General features: G+C 41.7%; 1 protein-coding gene across 3 annotated transcripts in view; it reads right to left on the bottom strand.

Moving 5' to 3' along the window:
- The window catches only part of Mctp2 (multiple C2 and transmembrane domain containing 2), a 241,787-nt gene that overhangs the window by 206,696 nt on the left and 16,963 nt on the right, over positions 1 to 18,128 (bottom strand). For all 3 annotated transcript variants that reach the window (XM_005084546.4, XM_021235587.2, XM_040730276.1), the window contains exon 2: positions 15,322 to 15,700. The gene's annotated coding sequence lies outside the window, so the exon portion shown is untranslated. The remainder of the gene's footprint in view (positions 1 to 15,321; positions 15,701 to 18,128) is intronic.

Below are 18,128 nucleotides of genomic sequence, written 5' to 3'. Positions count from 1 at the left end.
CAGAGAATATTTGACTTTTTTCCACTTTTATTTTGCATTCTTTCCAGTACAGGCATTATGTGTATGTAAGATAAACTTATCTAAAAATATCTGTGTGTGGTGATGTTTTGCGAAGTGAGGGGGTATCCTCTCTGCCATCACAATGTCTAGATTTCCATGAACAACTGAGGAGAACTCCAAGCATCTGTGTAAGCAGCTCTGATCCAGAAGATTCTAAGACTCAGTATGAAACAGGACTGCAAAGACATGAGAACTGGCCAGTTACTTGTCATCTGTCTCAAATACCAAATACCAAAACATAGACTTTACACAAAAATCAAGAATACCCTTGACTTTTTTACGAAACCACCAATTTAAGAAATGCTGGTGACTAAAATACAATGTATCGAATGAGTTCTTTTCCCTTATCCAAGATAGAAATGTCCATGTATATTATTTGAGATCATACTATTCTAAAAGTAAAATGCTCATAAAAAGATTGCTACCAACATTATACAGGTATATGGAAAGAAAGTGAATATGAACCTATTTAATATGCTCCATCATTACTTTGTTATAATGTTGACTCATTTGCAATAAAATGTTACCATATTTTTGTCTCCATCCAAACTATTCTAGAAATAGAAAACAGCAAGAGTAACCTTCTACCTGTGTAATTCAAGGGCTCGAATAGGACTGAAGTTGAATTTTAATAATTAAGTAAATTCCTGATTCCTTATAAAGCTATAAATCTACATATTTCTTCCCATTTCAAATAAATCATGTTATGCTTTCTATACACAGAGTTAATCATCAACAACAAAACAGAGAACTTCTCAAAGCACTGTAACTGAATTTACAACAATGGTGAGCTTCCTTCCCTGACTGGTCATGAAGGGCTCTCAATTCATATACTCTTCCTTATACTGAGCTTCACCCCTGCTTAGATTCCTCTTCTGAAAACACATGCTACAACTCAAATTCCATTAATAATAGAAATGGCTAGAAAGGCCTCCAAAATTGGCAAGTTCAAAATGAAAGTAGAGGCAGCTTTCATTTCCAGCAGGTGAATGGGCTGAACCTTGACAGCAGGAAGCTGACAAAGATAGTGCCTACTTTGCACAGAGCTAAGAGCACCAAGCAGGAGAGTACATATTTTAGGCAGAAAGGTAAATTAACTTAAGCCCAGTCACAGCACCAGCTTGCCTAACCAACCATTGTCATTGGCAAGTTAACACAGGTAAAATCCCAGGCAGCACAAAGTTCAGTTGACATTGGCTATAGCAGGGAAGAAGGCTCCACCGACCCATGGCAAAGACTGAGCCCAGAAAAGATTCCTCATGTTTGAACAGTCCAATTCTACCTGGTCCTATCCTGTCCTATACAGTCCACATATAGAAAAATGCTGCAGAACCAGAATGAAGAGAACATCGGTGCAAACCTTTGAAATGACAATCTGGAGCTTATATCATTGGTTTCACGCTGTTATGTGACACACCCCAGTCATAAATCAAACACTGACTCTCTGGGGTCTCAGAGAAAGCTTCATCTAACACCAAGCCCACCTTCTAGTACGAAGGAGTATCTCTGCCCAGTAATTTCTCTTGCAATACCGGCTGACATCTATCATAGACCTGATGATCCAAAATGATCATTAGATTACTTAATTTCCCACTCTACTTCCAATCCCAATGATATATGAACTTGATAGGGGGTGAGAGTATTTTCTTGTCCACTTAAATACTTAGTGCATCACAGTTATATTTCCATTAGGCAAATGGACAGATGGACAGAGGCAGTAGAAAGACAAGAGGGTTGAGTGTATCCAGGCAACAATTAAATCTACTAGTACCGTGACTGAATGTTTATACCGTAAATCCAAGCCTGGCTAGAGACCAGTGTGTCCCATCAGCCTAACAGGTGTCATAACCATTAAACCTTTTAAAATCATAGACTGTAGAAAAAAATGTATTGCTCTATGATAAGAAATGTGGGTGGATTTGTGCCCAGATTTAAGAACATTAGATAAGTAATAATCGTTAGCCTTTTCACAGCCCCATTAGATGCCCAGGAGGAACTGCACTAGATTAGCCTGTAAGCATGGAGCATGTTTTACCCACTGCATATCCCATCTGCATTTTCCAAATCATTTAATAATGAACACTGCACTCCACTTATTGCCATTACAAAAGTGTAATCAACAGGTGGGCCAAGAAGTTGTTAACATCCTTAACAGGGTAAGGCATACATAACCGACAGCAGAGACTCTCAGTTGAGAGCTGAAGGTGCCTAGACTGAACATGAGCCCAAAATCTGTAACCATACACCTTCTAGTCTCCTTCCAGAAAAATGCTTATGAGTGGATTCAAATGAATCATGTATACTGCATGCTCTTACACATGTGCACAGGCACACCCACATGGACATATACATCAAAGGTTCTAAAATACTAATTACTGAATATTCCCTATGCTTACATATGAATCTTGTTTCATCTATTTCTAAACTTGTCAGTGATTAACACAAGTGACATTTGTCAAGATCATCTCACTTTTGTCCTACAACAATGAAGGAGGTTAGTCAGTAGCAAAGCTTGTGGTCATCTCTCTAGTAGAGTATTTATATGGTTTTCTATTACAGCAGCATCTCTCAAATGACGAGGTGTAGAATGGTGTTCTCCATATTAAAACTGTCTTTCAGAAAAGTCACATTGATTTCCCCCACCACTCTGATTCCATCAGGGTGACTGTCAGCTCCATAAAGAGGATTCTCTCTTGTAACAGCTTAAACTGATCACTCCCGGATGTCATTTTGCAATGTGCCTCAGAGAATTCACATTGAAAATGCCTGGAATGATTAGCAACATCCCAAGAAATCTTCCCACTGAGATATAATGCTGTAAATGAGTTTGAAATATGAAAGCAATTATTAGGGTCTATTGAGGTAAGCCAATAGGGCATGTGATGGTTCATTAATTCTAAAATAAGTTTCCTCATCATGAGGCTGTAAGACTGCAGTGACTGCAGATACTCCTCAGTGAGCAAACGATGCCTCAGGCATCAGGAACAAGCTCTTTAAGGATATTGTAATATAATCCTCCTAACCCTGTTAGCAGCCTGTATTTCACTGATTGGCAAGCTGAAGTACAGAAAGCTTTAAGCAACTTGGCCAGTGGCACACACTCAATAAGACCCAGAACCAACCACACAGCTCTGCATTCCTGATCCCGAGGCTGCCTTGTCCCTGATATCCTGGATCCTGGAAGGTGACACTGTTTCATATTGTCTAGCAAAGCACCATACAACACAGTCCAGGGAGGCCTTAGGAGGAGCAGGTGGACAGTAATGGACTCTCCCAGCAACCATGACAAGCCTCTCAAAATATTTTCCTTCTTCCCATCCTGCCCAACAGGACACATTTCCCCTCCTCTCTGCACTAAGCAATTTACATGATTTTAAAGTTTTCTCTGTCCCAAAGACACTATCGTGGATAATCTCCTCATGAAGAATAATCCTAATTTTCTATGGAGATATGTTTTCTCCTCTCGCTCACTCCTTTCTATCCCTATCTTGAGGATTTCACCTGAGGCCTTATGTATACCAAGACATTGCTGTAACAATGAGCTATCCTCAGCCCATTTTTAACTTTTAGATGTTAAGTTGTCCAGACAGGTCTTGGCATTTCAATCCTCCTGCTTCCGCCTCCCATTCCATGTATCTGGGATCACATGTGTGAATGTTCAGATTCATCTGAGACAATTTTTTCAGACTAAGAGCTATTTCTATCTTCACATTTGCCCCATAGAAACCTGAGATCATGGCCAATCAACCTGTCAATTAGAAGAGTAAAGGTATGAGACCAGCAAAGCCACTGATTCAGTTTAACCTTCCAGGAAACTGTCAAGTTTGGATCAAGTGTGGTGGAGTTTTCACCAAATTATACTGTACTCAGCAAGAAGACACTAAATCCAGCACTTTGCATAGGATACTCATGTCTGCTATCTGCTTTCTGACCTAAGATTTAGTTTAAAATATAAAAAGAAGAAAGTATCTTATAAGTAAGGTAACCATCTATAAGGTTTGGGTGAGTGCTTAGGAGGCAAACAGCCAACACTTTCATCTTGAAAACTGGATGACTCAAATTGAATAAATTGATTGAATTTAAGTTTTACTTTTTATCTCCTAGAAGAGACCTTAGGTGGATGTTGCTGTCATTGTTGTAGGGTTTTTGACACTTTTTAATTATATATTTAAATTAGAAACAAGCTTGCTTCCCATTTCAATCCCAGCTTCCTCTCTCTCCCCCTCCACACCTACTCCCTCCCACCAGCCCCCCCAACCCCCCACCCAATCCCCACTCCATTCCCCAGGGAGTGTGAGACCCTCCATGGGGGATATCTAGAGTCTGTCATTTAGTTCCAGGGAGGGCCCTGGCCCTCCCCCCAAGTGTCCAGATTGAGAGAGCATCCCACATTGTGGGATGGGCACCCAAAGTTCATTTGTTTGCCAGGTAAATACTGATCTACTACCCAATGCCCCATAGATTTCCTAGGTCTCCTTAATGACACCTGCATTCAGGGGGTCTGGATCAGTCCCATGCTGGCCTCATAGCCATCAGTCTGAGGCCCAAGATCTCTCCCTTGTTCAGGTCAGCTGTTTCTGTGAGTTAAACCAGCCCAGTCTTGACCCCTTTGCTCATCACTCCTCCGTCTCTGTCACTGGGTTCCAGGAGTCCAGTTCAGTGTTTAGCTGTGGGTGTCTGCCTCTGCAGTGTTGTAGTTTTAAAACAATAATTCAACATCATTACTGACCCCTGCCTTCTTTCATGCATGGGTTAGAAAGCCACAAGCAATGTATGATAAAACTCTGTAGCTACAGGGGCACTGGGCATCCCACCCCTCCCCGAGTCCCCTGTATGCTTCTGAATGCTGAGATGCCAGCACATCTTCTATGTGAAAGAGAAACTTAGGCAATACCAATCCCATACTAGGCTCCCGCCCGGACCTGACATTACTAATCTTTACAACACCGCCAGATAAGCATTTTCACCACTAATTTATAAGAGAAAATTTTGAAGCAGTGAAGTCCACAGCTAGCGCCTGCCATAGTTGATTGTTGAACTCTGATTTACCCTGAGTCCAAAACCAAGACTCTCCTCATCAGCATGGTGATGGTAAGTTTAGGGGAGTGTAGAAAGTAAGAGTCTCCAAAACTGGCCTTCTAGGGTAGACATTTCTAACCAGGCCATGGCCCATGCTTACCTCAGAGGGCACCATCTGGAAGACAAATTGAACTGAGGAAAAATCTGGAGATACTCTTGACTTACACAGACATAGCTGAACAAGTTTTTCTGACTTCAGAGAATTTTTTAAAATCTGATAGGAAATGTCAGACATTTTAAGGTTTTAAAATGTTAATTAAATCCAAAGGTTTTTCTTTCTTTTTTTCTTTTTTTAACTATCCTCAATTTTCAATGCAAATATATTTTTAATTTTTTAAAAAATTATGTACATGCATATACTTTTGTGAGCAGATATGTACATAAATGGTGCCTCAGGAGACGGGAGAGTTGAGATCTCTTGGAGTTGGAGCTCCAGGTAATATTAGCTTCTTGAAGTGGCTGCTTGAAGCCATTCTGGAAACCAAACACCAGTCCCCTGAAAGAACAGTATGTGCTCTTAACCACTGAGCATTCTCTCCAGCCCTTGAAGGATTTTTCTTTAATGACACTTTAATGACAACAAAAAGTGGCCTATTAGCTCCCTAACCATTTAACACTGAACACATTTATTTAAAAGGCATGCCTTAGGAAATGGTTATTGTGCATGGAAGCACGCAATAAACTGTGACTCAGCCATAAAGGACAACTACACACTTTCTAGGGCTCACTTCTGAAAGGGATATTTATATATTCATACTGCAGGCAACAGCGCAAAGATGTGTGTGAAGGGGATTTTGGTCTATACCATTTCAAGCCATGCTAAGCCATGCATCAAGAAAGCAACAATGCTACCAAATTCTTTATAAATACTAGGTTAGTTGGTGCTCAGCCACAGCCACAGGCAGGAAGGGACAATTGCCTGAACACTGGCTATCTGACTAGTCAGATTCAGGTTGTCAGGCAAACCAAGGAAAACTTTCCAAACTCCTACAGATATACAGAATTACTAGTTGGTAAAAATTACATTTAAATAAAAAGTTAACAAAATATCAAAGTGTGTGTGTACATGCAATCCCATATGCTTGTGTCTGTGAAGGTCAAAGGACAGTGTTGGGTGTCTTCCTCTATCATTTATTTTTCTGAGAAAGGGTCTCTCACTTAACCTGAAGCAAATCATTTTGGACTAGGCCGGCTGACCAGTCAGCAGCCAGGACCTGATGCTCGTCATTTGCACTAGGTTGGCTGACTTGTCAGCTGCCAGGACCTGTCTCTGTCTACCTCCCCAGCACTGGAAGTGTAAACACGGGTCATCACACCTGAGTTTTACACGAGTTCCAGGGACCCATTTGTCATCATTGGCTTGCACAGTAAGTCAACTCCCCACCCCCTCATAAAACACCACAAAGTGAGTTGACTTCTATTGAAATTACTACAAACCACAAGCTGTGTCCTTCTCAGAGGCACACAGAGCTTGACGTGTGGGTTGTGGGGGCTTTAATTATATCTCACTTCCCTCTACACTCTATTAGCTGGAGCATCCAAAGAAGTAACAGACAGTGACTTCAAAAGCACACAGATAAAAAGGAGGGTTCCTGAGTTAGGGCTCCAAAGCCTTTCTGGGAATAAGAATAGTGTCCACCCTCTAAGACTGGGACAACCAGAACACCTAGCAGAGCTGAGCAGTGTAGATACCGAAAAGGCTCATTTGATAATATACCCAAATGCTGATGGGTATATAAATAAGCACCCAAATCACGTCAATGGCAAGGATATTTTCAGAGCTTTGAAATGTCAACCTCCGTTCATATTTAAAAGCTCACATCCTCTAACAGAAACCCAGAGAGTGAGTTGATCTTAGATGAACAATCAAGAATGAAACGTGGAGGCTGTTTGCTTCCTTCCACAAGACCGCTTGAACAATCAGGAGTTTACAGTGCCGGCTGGGTCAGATTAAGGAGAGGGGACACTGAAAAACATTCTGCTTTGGGTCGTCACAATCTGGCAAGAGAGTAATCCAAAAGTGTGTGCACATGTACATGTGTGTGTTTTGAGTAATATCAAAGAAATGCACACCCATCTCCACAAGAGAGTCTGCAGGATTCTCAAGGGTTTTACCCATGTGGCATCCTCTTTATTCTCTCACACGCTTTGAAGTATCTCACCTTAGTATTGAGTCTGAGAAAAAATGGACCAACCAGCCTCCTCCTAATCCAACAAGCAAAAGAAATCCAAAAATTGTAGTTGGAAGGAACCTTGGTGACCTGGAAGTCTTGTGATTAATCTTGTGAATCTTGTATGTCAATGAAAAGCAACACAGAGGGGGAGAAACTAAGACAGAGATAACGTGAAATGCAATAATGAAGTAAAATTTAAACAAATATTGGCCAAACAACCTACTTGGTTGTTTGTACATGTTTTACATGCTTCCCCTTCAGTCAAATGAGCATGATTCCTACTGAGTAGGGATCTTTCAGAGTACAAAGACTAAGATGGAGGCTCAGTGACTTTGGAGAGTGAGCACACAGAATGCAAAATATACCAGATGGTGCTATACATTCTGTCATCTATAAAAAGCAAGTACTTCTCCCACTAAGTGCCAAGTAGAAACCTGCCAATGAAAAGTATGTATTGACAATGGAACACAGAAGCCATGCAATCACATAGTGAAGTGGTATCCTGGATTTATGATGAAACTAGAAACTGACACAAGGCTGGATGCCAGACAGGAAGGAGATGATGATGCAATCAAATTTGCCAACCAGTTTGTAATGACCTGAGTCACACCTGCTTGTCCAAACTTTTTTGTTATTGTTTTACACATTAAAAGTTCATGAGGTTTAAAGACCATTCACAATGTGCCTTCCTATCCCTCCCATGTCTTATTAAATATTAACAATGAAAACTTCCTGGGAACCTTCCTTTTCATTCTACCATTGCTTTGCCAGTCACATGTGACTTAAGGGAAAGAAAGAAATGGCAGACAATCCTACCTGTTCAGACAAGTCCCCAATGCTGAAGGTGACTTCTGCCAAGGATTCCTACAACATTCAAAACACTGGGTTTTGTGAACAAAAAAAAAAAATGAGAACGCAAACATACCAGAGGGAAGTTAAGGAGGGAAAGAAGATAAGGAGGGAAGATAAGGAAAGGCCATCGCAAAGGAAGGGGAGGCAGAGTAAGATCATCATGGGTCAGGCTTAGGCAAGAGGCAAGAGACATTTGAGCACAGAATGACAAGACATGTGTAGACAGAGAGCTACAAATCCACAGACGCTGTCACCAAATAATTGTAGGGGGGGGGAGGGCTTCCATCATATCTGTGCTATCACTCAGTTATGGGATAGCAACAGGGTTTCAAGGACTGACCCTGGAAGTCGTGTCCAGAAAGAACATCTAGGGAGCCGAGCTAATTTGTTAATATCAATAGAAGCATATCTTTAGCTTGAATCAAAGCTATTATAGCAATGATGTTGCTTATTATGAATCAAATGATATAATGTTCATGACTGATACACCAAGAGGCTCTCAATCTAAAACCCCAGCAAAAATAGCTCATCATGTACCAACCCAAACATGTGTTGCACAATCCTTATCATGTTGCTGCCATTATCAGTTTGGGTTTGAAAGGCTTTGTAGGGTCCTGTTGTTTCTCTTTAGGGGGACTTGTGTTATCCATTATCTTCTCCATCGTCTCAGCATTTCCTTTGCCACAATTATACACTCAGTATTTTGCTCTGGGGCCTCATTGTCAGTTCACAGGTCTCTTCCTGGATTTTGTTTTTAATTTGTTTTCCTTTGTTAACAATGCTGAAACTGAGCTGAGCGACCGAGGCTTGCAGTTCCTCAAAAGCATCCATCTAGTGTGCTTTGCAAACTTCCTCCTTGTGCCCCTGCCTAACTACCCCACCTGTGGCTTCCTCCTATGGTCATCAACTCTGCTTAGAGATTGCCCTTCACCAATAACTACCAGAGCCCCAGTCCCTTATCTTGTACAGTACTTGAAGGTCACTCAGTGTGAGATGTCTAGCTACCATCCTATGATATAAGATCCTAAACGGATGGAGATCTCCTTGCTTCAATAACAATTAAAACTCTAGTGCACGATATGCATAGCAAAGAATCAAATAAGACCAAATTCTTATTGCAGGAACTTTTTTGCATATTTCAAACAGCTGTCTCCTTAACTCTGTGCACCTAAGACAATCTATGCATTCTGCTTTTAAAAGTTGTCCTGAAATGTGTTAACATCAACAACCAAATGCATTTGATCTGTGTCACATAAAAATCATGACTTTATTAAATACATGATGTAACATGATATATGTGAGGAAAACATTAGACTTTTTTACCTGTGTGAACGATGTGAAATTTTCATAGCATCAGATTTTGAAACCTAGCCTTTAACACTCTTCCTGTTCATTCCACTGCTTTGGCCAGCTCTGTTTGACTTTTCCTCAAAGAGGATTTTTTCAGCTTTGGAATGTGATAAAGGTCAATTGGAGTAGAGAATTATTCTCACTTATACATAAATGGCAGGAATAAACCCTTCCCATCTAGCTTCAAAGGAAGTGGAATGTGTTAGCATCTTTCTTAACCAGAGGGAGGAGTGACCAAGTGTCCTCTTCAATCTCCTTCTAACTTGCTCTCTCCCTATCTTTAGTTGTAGATTCTATTCAATTGCTTGCTCAGTTGTGATAGCAATTGCACTATTCAATCAGGTGATAACCAGTCAATGATTAAGCTATTACCTAAATACCCATTCTTTCTAATCTTGGCATTCTACAACTCTTTTCTAGAGAGAAGACATTTGTATGGTCCCATTCTCTACCTTGGGGTCATATAGTCATTTCAAACACAAGATTCATGGAACTCATAATTCTCTTCTTTCCAAACTGGTACAAATCCCCTCCTGAGGCTAAGACCTCTCTTGTTCTCATCACCCCCATACACCTGATCACCTTTGTAAAACTACTTTTCTCTCTTATCCACACCTTCAGAATCCACCACTTCCTTAAGCCAAGCAAACAGGCTTTAACCCTGAATGACAATAACATATGTCATTTCACAGTGGCAGAACAAAGGCACAGAAGAGTCAATACTTTTCTAATTTGCCCAGAAAGGCTATATTTGTCCTGATCTCCTCTTTACCTTCATAGTCACCTAATAATCAGACAAGCAATGAGTGACCACATGCAAAAAGGAATGTGCGGATGAAGCAGAAGAGGCTATCAAAATTAAATGCTCTATCCATCATAAACTCAATGTTTGCAGCTGGAGGAAAAGCAAAGACAGTAGCCTGATGTTCAAAGGCAAACCATTATTCTGTACTCCTCACATATACTTACATCTGTAGAATATATTCTTACTTGATTCTTTGAGGCTATTTTGAGATTAAATGTGAATATTTGTTTTCAAGAACATAAAAAAAGACCTACAGCTGTGAAAGCACAAGGCACGGGTCTTCTGTACATCTTTCAACACACAGTGGCTATATGCATCAAATTATTTTGATTCATGGTTTGGGAGAATACAATGGTTGGGGGAGAGGGTTTTAGAAGAGTCTAAAATTTAAAAACATGTCTCATATGCAGGAGGCCACTAGTTCTATTCTGAGCCCAAAGTCACGTCAGATCTTAGCATATCTAAAGAAAGCCAGCCTCCATAATCACTACCACCTCTAATTAAATTAACTGGATACGTACTATTAGGTCATAATATGGCTACAGGAAAGGAATTTCCCACATTATGCAATTATATCTATTCACCGCTGTTGGGGTTTGAGTGAGAAATATTCCCCATAAATTCCTGTGTCTGAGCACCTGGCCTCCAGCTGGTGGTACTACTTTTGGAGGTTGTATAATGTCTAGGAGGTTGTACCTACCTGGAAGAAGTGGGTTGCTGCCTGGGATGGTGGATCTTAAGAGTTAAACTGACTCTACTCTGCCTAGTTACCTGTTGATGCTATACATGCAACTACCTGCTGACAGCCCCACCATCATGCCTTCCCTACCATGATATTGTATCCTCTCAAGCAAACAAAAAATTATTTGTCATCTCTTCAGTTGCTTCTGTCAAGTATTTTATCACAGTGACAAGAAAGTAATTAATGCATTCAAATTTTAAACATCTACAGTAGGAATGAGTCATATAAATCCCCTCTCCCAATAAGGGAATATACCGCTAAAGAAAATCTTGGGAACCCAGGGTGCTCACAAAATTAAATAACTGTTTAAAGGGTACATCCAAATAGGTTTTTGTGCCTGCCTTCCAGATTTCTTCCTCGATGTCAACACAAAGTGGTGGTGCCATGAAACTTTCTCTGAGACCGGAGGAGAAAGTTGTGTCTGAATCCAGGGTGCCTGCTCCTGAGTCCAACCTGAGCGGCATCCATACTTCAGTGAGAACATAGGCAAAGCCTGTTTTTGCTGTCTTCTTAAGTTTCCCCACCTTTGCATCAAAGCAAGGAGAATGCTGCTTCACCTTGAGGTTAGGCTTATGATTGAATGGTAACATTTGCAACACAGTGCATGGCATGGCATAAATATGTGATACGCATAAAGAATACAAGTTCCAATGTTTACTATATCCAATACCACTTATTCTAAATGCTTTGGGCCTGAAGAATTTGGGATTTGATAGTTTCTCAGATGTTGTAATATTTGCATATGTACAGTGAGATTGCAATCAATTTTGTACCTAAGGTCACTGTATTCATTTGCACCTAGCATGCAGGTAATCTTATACATTGTTATGCATAATTTTGTGCAAAAGATAAAGTTGTGTAGTGTGTACTTTTCTCCTTGAAGCATCATGCCAATACCCAAAAGTCAGATTTTGGAGTCCTCTGGATTTCTGATCTTCAGAATGGAGATGCTTAACCTGTTTTATGATAGTAATATATCTACATTATTACTAACTCCCCTCTGTCTCTTGACCAAAAGGCACCTTCTGCCTGGCTTATTTTCTGGGTTCTATAGTGGTTCACAACCTTCAGCATGCCTGAGATCATCTGGCAGGTGTTTCAATAAAAAGCTCCATGCTCAGATACAGAGTTGTTGATACCCAGGCCATGAGGTAGGGGCTGAGCTCATGAATCTAATGAGCATGTCAGGAATGCTCATGCTGCCTATATGAAAACTGACTAAGGTCCACCTTATTATCAAGTGTCAACAGACATTCAGGCTTCTTGCAGCTCTCTGCTCACCTACAAAACCCTGCTTAGACTCAGTAACTCTACCAACACCAAACTCCACCCAGTCCTCTGAAGTTATGCAGAGACTCCCACAGAACCTTCATGAAGGCACCATCTTCACTGCACTATGATCAATGAAACCTCCTCCCAGAGGCAAGGAAAGTGGAGCAATAAAGTCCCCTAGGTCACTTTAAGATACAGAAAATGGTAACTAAAACGGTAACTAAAGGTAAATGGTAACTAAATAGACAGGATCCCTGGAAGGCCTTAGAGGTCATATCTGGGTTGTTCACCAGTGTTAAGAGTTCTAACAACCCAGGAGTTGATGCCACCCTACCAACTACCTCCTCTTTATTGAAGGGTCTGGGAGTGCTTGACCTCCTGACACTAAATTGCCCCTCGCTCATTATGAATACAGGAGCTTCAGCCTCAGGCCTCTATGATCCAGCAGCTGGTAGAATCTAAGTAGTCTCAGGAGAGTGAAAGCGGGTCTGGGAACAGGAAACGTTGCTCTGTAAACACTGATAAATTTCCCAATAAGACTGCAACCAAAAAAGGAGAAATACACAAGTTCTTATCTGTGTCATCCTCACTTAAATAAATGTTCACTTTCATGCCCCAATTTGTATTGATTTTCTTCAGGAGGGTGCCTAAATTCTTCGCCTGTCAGGATGCACAAAACCACCAGTCATGACAGCTACAGCGTCCAGACATACTTGGGCCCTTTGGATTTTCTGGAAATTTCTCCAATTCATCATTTGTCCAGCTCAATCTTCACTGTATCACCTTAATTGAATCAGGCATGGGATTACATACACCTCCTACAGACAATTTTAAAGGTTCTTAAAGAGGAGTTTAGAATGGCTTGTCAATTTCTCTGCAAATAGAGAAACTAAACCCATGTGAAGCATGATCCAGGCAGAATATGTCCCTTGATCTTTCTATACAGGCAAAGCTCTTTCTCATCAATTAAATGGCAATAAGTCAAAAATAATTTAAATGTGAATACCTTTGATTTTTTTGTGTTTAATTAGTAGCAATTGCAGAAAGAGTTTTAAGAAAGCAAACATGCTCCTTGACCAGAAAGAGACTGAATTCTGAGTCTACCTTAGTTCATTTTATAGAACATAGTAACTTTAATTAGAAGGTCACTTTGAGATATGACTGGCAGACTTGTCATGGATTCTACACAAAAGTGATATGGGAGCCTAAGGGTTCCTTGCCCAATCTGCACATTGGACTGAGTTTCCTGGGATGGGTTAATGAAAAGATGAATGCAATATTTTAATGTTATGTATCTATTAATATGAGACAGATTTACATACAAACACAAGGCCCTTTCTAGGGAACAGTGATGGTCTTTATTCACTTCCCAGCTCAGGAAAGAAATTAAGCTAGACTGTTAAAGCATGTTAATGTATGACACAGAAAGTATACATATGAACTTTTAGTAACTGCTCCCACTCGGACATATTAATCCATTTAAGACAGACTAAAGAAGTCACATAATAATTTTCCCTTTAAAAAATAGCTACCCATCTACTTGTCTCAGGTAGGTCGCAGTTTACCAAGATAATCACAATAAAACCACTGCTCACTTTATCCACTATCGCCTGCTCTAACCTGAGGCAGCAGATTTCATGAACATGACTGAATTCTAACTTCCAGTCAATCTTTCAGATCTGCATTATCTGATCTTATGACAGCATGGACTATCGGAGCAGCACACAGATGCACCCACGTTCCATTTCTAGGTCAACCTTCTTGTCCAAATTACTGGCTTGCTCTGTGTCTCCTTTTCTCATCTGGATGGGGGATTAATATCCACGATGTGTATTTCATGCCATAAGAAAAAGTGCCTAAAATAGCCCTTTATATAATTGATCCTCATTGATTCTTAACTTTATTTGAATGACAGTTTTCACCATTCTTTTCACTATGGCTGATGACATACTCTTCTCAGACTTGTGCTTTTCCACGTATGGTAGTTTTTCCCTGTGGTGACAGTGCTGAAGTAAATCATAAACGTGGCCCTGGGCTTTTCAAAACACCACCTATAAATTGCAAGTATTCTAAACCACATCCCCTTGTCTTAACATCTGTGTTACCAAAGCCAAGGTCAGCGTCATCTTTAGAAGTCTTGCCTAAGGGTGTACAATATTTGTTTAATTGAATTGCTGCTGACCCAATCAAGGCCTGAATGCTAATGGTATCATCATCTAGAGACCCCCACACAGTAAATAGCGACTGAATTCCATATGCCTGGAGAAAACAGTGTCCTGATGGCCCAAGGTTCATGGAGAAGCTCTTTAACACCTTAAGTGCCCGGGGCTTGTAGCTTCCAGTGCACACAGGGTTCAGCATGCAGATGCAGCTGGGACCTTCATACTGCAAAAGAGCTCATCCATTAACAGAGACAACTCAACTCAGGGAAAGCATAAGCCACGGACAGCCAGCGTTAGGGGACTAACTGCGGAAACAACTTCTTGCAAATTCACTACAGTAATCATTAGCCTTTGCGTTGTTTTTTAATGTTCTGTAACCTATGCTTAAGCTAAGACTTTTTACCTTCCTGTAACTGAACAAATGCCAGCGCAAGGACTGAAACGGGAGTCTCCACATATTCAGGAACTCGGAGTGCATCAAACCCACCCAAGCAAAGGACTGACCTCTGCAAACCCCAGATTCTAGCAGCGCCGGGGTGATAACTCCACTGTACTCAAGGGAGTGTGGCCTTTAAAATGCTGAGAAACTCTGGGACAGATTGCCCTCTCAAGTTCGTCTGCCTCTGTATCACAACAAGATGTTTCTCTGAACCCTGAGCCCCTGAGCCCTAATTAGGAACGCCACTAAATCCCATCCTGGACCCCTCCCCCGAAGTCAGTAACTTGGACTTTAAAAGGACAGAAGTCCAGCTTCAGCATCCGACTGTCCAGGACCCTGATACCTAACCCTTGTGCACGGCCAGGTGAACTGGCAACCGCCCTCACCTGTCTGAGGCTGAGTCCCCAATTCAATAGAGCGCAGCCGGGCGCGCGCTCCTCACTTGCGTGGGATCCACCGTTGCTGTCGCTTGTGGTGGCTGGAATCGCTGCTCAGGATAGCACCAAGCAGCCCTGATGCCGAGGAGACAAGAGAGTCCCAAGGGCCGCAGGACTTCCTCAGCCCCTCCGTGAGCCCCGCCTTAAAGGGGAGGAGGCGATCGCGTCACCTTGGAGCCGCCTCCCAGCTACAGCGTGGGCAGCAGCTGGTGCTTCTACCAGGTGTGACAGGAAGGAGCCTGGGCTGTTCTCTGGGCTGGCGGCACACGCAGTCGGTGATTACTCCGATCATTCGTTTGGGTTGGCTCCCAGGACAAGAAGGTGTGTCCTAAGAAGTCAAAAGGAAGAAAAGAGGCTGAATGTGTCTTGCATATTTGTTACTAAATACTTTTTCTTCACCGATTCCTAGAGACCCTCACAATGCTCCCATTCAGTCCTTAAAAAACCACCAGGCAGAGAATACATTCCCGTTTTACTGCCTCAACCCTAGGAAGAGATACCCAAGAGATTAAACCCCCGAAACCTGTGCCACAGGGATGCGATGGTGTGTGGAAGTCAGTTACTCATATCTGCTGGACCGTACCCTTTCTCCCATGAGCTGCTCTGTGGCCTGGGAGCTGTCCCAAGGAATCAGACACCTCCTAAAGACTCAGGTGCTCAGTAAATCTTGGCCCTTAGTTCCTTTCCCTTGGAATCCCTCCTGCCTTCAGGCTGTGTTTCTTTGTTTCATCAGCCTTGCTGCCCCTGCAACTCCTCCGTTTCCACTTTATCTCCAAGCCGGTGAGGGCTCTGTGTCTGGGAAGATGGGGACTCGCTCGCCTTTCCTGGAAGCAGCAGTTTTGAAACTGGATACAAGAGATATAGAGAGGGTAATTTGGGTGTGACACAGACTTGGTGTTCTATAGGCTGCTGTGGGTACAGGAGGGCTGTAACTGGAGAGGAGTGTATTTGATATGATTGATGATTAAAGAGCAGGGCTCTGAACTCAGAAAGCCCTTAAATCAAATCCTGGCCCAACAACCAATTGTGACTAGGCAACTACTAGGATTCTAAACTTCCCTCCAATAAATCTCAATTTGCATATACCTATCTCACAGGATCTGAGAAATTCTAAAGCCAGTGTCCAGCCCATGGGGCATGCTAGTCATTCACTAAGAAGGAGCTAATGACCATGTGTTCTAGGTAGGAAGTTAGAAGGGGTGAAAAGAAAAGGAGATAGTATTCAAATATAGGAAGAATGCTGAAAGCCACTGCCTTGTCATGAAAAGTCTGCTTATCTCAACAGCTACCACAGAAGTCTAGATGCTCGTAATGGAACACTTGAGACATTTTGCAACATGGAATTATCATACATTCTGCTGATGAACTCAGAAGGAAGGTTTTATGATACACTTTGTAAGCATTAGATTTCTGTAAAGGTCCTTCCTTTTCTCAGGAGGATGGGCACTGCTGGGAAAAATACGGCTGGTAAGTGGTGCCAGGTCTGGAGTGAGCGACTAATTTTGGCTTCCACACCTGCCACTATGAAAAGGAGATGAGATGACAATGATACAATAGAAAAACCTGGCTGAGTAAATAGGATAGCAAAAGCTGTTTGCACTAGCCATAAAAGGCTGCCATTTTCGCGATGCCACGTAACAAAGTCCACTCCCTTGTTGCACTATACATATCTGGCACTTTGACAACAGAATACATTTTGCCACCATCTGCATCCTGATAGAAGTGTCTACCTCAATTGCTTTTCGACTTCTACCACCATTGTTCCTTAACCAATAAGAAGGTGCAGTGACAGAAATGTGAGCAATATCAGAGGCCAAAGCCTTGTCACTGCTGGCTTGGCTAGAAGAGCCATGAAAGCTTTCTCTTAGGTATCAAAGGGATTTGAACTCCTAACATTAGCCTTGCCCCTCCCTCCAGACTTGTGCTGGATTGATAGCTTGATAGCATGATGAGCTTGGGGAAGAAGGCCATGGAAATCCGCTGTGGTCCTTCAGGACAAGGAAGAGTCAGATCCGTAGCTTCACTGATTACATGGGTTGTTGGCTCTTTCTAAGAAGGATGCTCTTACTCTGGCATCCAACATCCCAATTCTGGGTGACTATCAATTATAACTTGTCCCATTTAAATTACTCTGCATCCTTCAAATATGCACATCCTACTGATGAGGTTCCTCCTCTGCAGTATGACCTATGGGCAGCACACAACAGATGTGGATAAGTAGTTTGGTTATGTATGCAGAGTCATACATGGTCCCCATAGACATGCATTTTCACTGACCATTTAAAAGATCAAGAGCTATTATGAGACTGTCATGCAACCAAGCATCCATTCCCTAATGTGTAAAAGTGAGTATGTCTGGAAGTGGAAAATCTCCACTTCAGCAATCACACTGACCATGGGGGCTGTTTCTTGGGAGACTACAACCACATACCTCATTGCTGCTATGAATTATGAAGGCCTGGGAGAACAGGCTGCCGATTATAAACTCATGAGATTTTGCTTTTTAAAAGTAATGTCTATTTCATCATTGACCAGTGCCCATAAAGTAAGACTTAGTTCACAACCTGTTTAAATTAAGAAATCCAATATAACAGCAGCATATTAAAAATTGATCAGCCCCATACGGCTTCAAATGTAGCTGCGAGTGGTGAAGGAACAAAGCTCAACTAAAGACAACTGAATTGTTCTCAGAGTGAAATGCCCCTGGGAGGGGCAGGTAATATCTTTGGACAGATAAAAGACAAAACAAGCCTCAG

The sequence above is a fragment of the Mesocricetus auratus genome, unplaced genomic scaffold, assembly GCF_017639785.1.
Source record: "Mesocricetus auratus isolate SY011 unplaced genomic scaffold, BCM_Maur_2.0 Super-Scaffold_4256, whole genome shotgun sequence".
NCBI classification, from domain to species: Eukaryota; Metazoa; Chordata; class Mammalia; order Rodentia; family Cricetidae; genus Mesocricetus; species Mesocricetus auratus.
Note: the sequence above shows the minus strand (reverse complement) of the source record. Positions and strands in the feature narration are given on the sequence as shown.